This window comes from Onychostoma macrolepis, chromosome 08, assembly GCF_012432095.1.
Source record: "Onychostoma macrolepis isolate SWU-2019 chromosome 08, ASM1243209v1, whole genome shotgun sequence".
Classification (NCBI taxonomy): domain Eukaryota; kingdom Metazoa; phylum Chordata; class Actinopteri; order Cypriniformes; family Cyprinidae; genus Onychostoma; species Onychostoma macrolepis.
The window spans coordinates 8,494,335-8,497,470 of record NC_081162.1 but is presented as its reverse complement, the minus strand read 5'-3'; positions in this window follow the sequence as shown (position 1 = coordinate 8,497,470).

Sequence of the window (3,136 nt, the reverse complement as noted above, 5' to 3'; positions counted from 1 at the left end):
TTTCTGTTTCAGAAGTGGCTTGGTAGCCCTTTTCCTGAAGACGTCTGAGCGTGGTGACTCTTGATGCACCGACTCCAGCTTCAGTCCACTCCTTGTGAAGCTCTCACAAGATTTGAATCGGCTTTGCTTGACAGTATTCTCAAGCTTGTGTTCATCGTTAGACAAACGCAATGATCACCATGATATTATCTGTACAAAACTGTGTCAAACGCTATCAAAGCAGTACTAGCCATTATTATTGCACAAATCTTAACAACTGCAGACCTCACTAGTGCTGTTCCAGCAAACATGTGATTGTGTCTGCTGAATATTTATTTTGCAAATAGGATACAGAATTTCTAACCTCAACCTTCATCTTCCCACTTTATTAATGCCCTAATTACTTTATTAACTCTGTTACATTAAGTATTAAAACAAGTCTAGCGACGCTTATAATAAGTAGATCTGGCAACATGGCGGAGCGGAGTGGAGGCTGCACTTGCGCCAAGCTCCTTCACTCCTGCATTTCGCAGCTGCTGCGAGCCAGCCACATGAATTTATTCAGTGACATGATTTTAAATAATTTTTCATGTTTTCAAATTTTAGTTTTGAACATGAAACATTTACGGAGGTCTGGACCTCATAGCTGGCTATGGGCCTGGATGTGTAAAGTGAATGAGTGTAAACTATAGCCTATATGAATGAAATGAGTGCAAATCAATAGCCGCGTTGGGGTCTGTAGTGCTCGATAAGTAAAATTATTACTTGTTGAAATTAAGTACCTACTCATTGAGTATGCGGTTTCGAATGCAGCCAGTGTTATTGTAATAGATATTGTGCATTTAACTAGTCCGCAACCATTAATCGGTGCACTAATATAACAAAAAATTGCCTGTGATGTTCCTCATTTTTAAGATACTCTGAATAAATCCATGTGCTATATTTTTTTTTTTATACAATTTATGCAAATCCCTCCTTTTCCAACAAACTACACAGAATCTTATACCAACTGTGGTAATGGAGACCCGTTTGGTGAGAGCAGCAATGCAGATTTTTCTGATGGTGAGGAGCTACTTGCTGATGAACCTACCAACATGAGTTCACCTTACTATAAGTGCCTTTGTTCTATTCAACATTATACAGAAAAGCTATTAAACGTAGGCTACAGTAAAGTGCACTATCTTTCTGCTGAATCTGTTGGGTATTCAGGAGGAGATCATCAAGTTACCTAAAGCTGTCATGAGGCAGCTTATCAATTTCTTAAAATGTCCTGTGTGAATTTTCCCAATCTGTGACCTCCATTTAGAACAAGAAAGAATATGTTATCATTGACTGCAATGTACATTAAATTTGTAATAAAATTTGCTAATTTGAATTTGTACTATTTTTAAGGTACATGAAATGTTTTCAAGTTCTAAGATATTGGAGTCACATTTAATTATTTATGGTTTTATCAAGGTGTAAATGTTTTATTTGTTTATAACAATATTAACACAATAACATTTTCTATGAATTGGATTGGGATGTACAGTATTAATATTGAAGAACTGGAATAGGGAAATGGTGCCTCGAAGCACCAAGGTGGTTCCTGACCATTCTTAATAAAGGGTTCTTCCAGGAACCGTTGAAGTTCCTCAGAGAACCACCCCTTTTGAAAGGGTGCCTAGAGGTTCCACAGAGGGTTCTGCCGATGTGGCAAAGTGAAGAACCCCAAAAGGTGCTTCCAGGAACCTTTAGTTTTTACAGTGGGATGTCACACTAAAACATACACTGGGAAAAAGTGGATCTATTTATACTTGATCTAATCCATTAACATGACTTCCGTTTATGTAACTCATCAAGTTGATACAGTCAGATTTAATTATGTTTTTAACTTACATGAAACCAGTTAATGTAGATGGGTTCACATCAAGCACATTATTTGGTTATCTGAATAAAAAAATATAGTGTGAACTGTACAAAAATACAGATTCCTACAATTGCAATTCCTTTGTAAATACAACTACTGTATACTGTCTCTATACGAAATGTTCTATGAAATGAAATTTTGATTTCAAACCACAATTGATGCTTTAGCTCCATGTGGTGAGAAGGCTAATATATATATGTTGTATTAAATTATGATAATTAACCCTAATGTTTTGTTTTGGTCCGTTGGAGCCAGATAATTTTCTTTTTCCTGAAAATGCTGATTATTGTTATTGCATTAGACTAAAACTTACTTTGCTTACTCAGGGTATATCAACTACCCTTTTTTCACAAAAATCTGAGGTACATATGCTCAAATCAATGACCATTAAGTTCCAAAAAAAAAAAAAAACCTTGCTAAAAACATCCAAGACGTTCATATAGGAACACAGCTGAAAACAATGCACATGAACACAAAACATTTTGGTGCTAATGTTCACAGCAGTAGCTAAAATTTCTCAAAGTTATTGCTCAAAAATAGTCTTTTGTTTTAATTGTTTATAACCACTTTATCCAGCGCAGTTTGTTCTCGGTAATCTTAAGTATCTCAATACTGTCTGCTTATTTTATTGACTAAGCTGTTTCAGAAGATTCATTGAAAGGTATGAATGAAAACAAATTGGTACGAATGAAAACAAATCTGTTTGGCCAGTTTAATGAAAGGAAACACACACATACACGCACATACTGGATATGTATAGATACAAGCATATACAGGACATTGATCAGCCACAACATTAAAGGTGCAATAGGAGATCTCGGAAAATGCTAACTTTAGCCTGATAGCACTGAAAGCGAACGTCCCACCCTCCCTGCAATCGCCATTCAAAGCCACGCCCCCTGAATGCACATACACTCAAAGAGCAGAATACCAAAGACAACATTAAACAGCCAACAATTACAGTCCTCGCACCCTCCCCGCTCTGCACTTTTCATATGTATATGTTATCACGTCCGACGGTTGTTCTGTTTGACTGTAAGTCATTTAGTGCCCTGCGAAGTGGACATCACTAGATATTCCACCATGATTCCAGTTCAAAGCGTATGTTCCATACAAAGGACATTAAAGTTACATTACTTTAAACGAGTCTACACCACAAGATTACTGTTATAAACATGAACCGCGTCCAAAAGGTAAAGGGGGAGGTGTTGCTACAATTTATAGAAATATTTTCAGTATCTCTCAGAG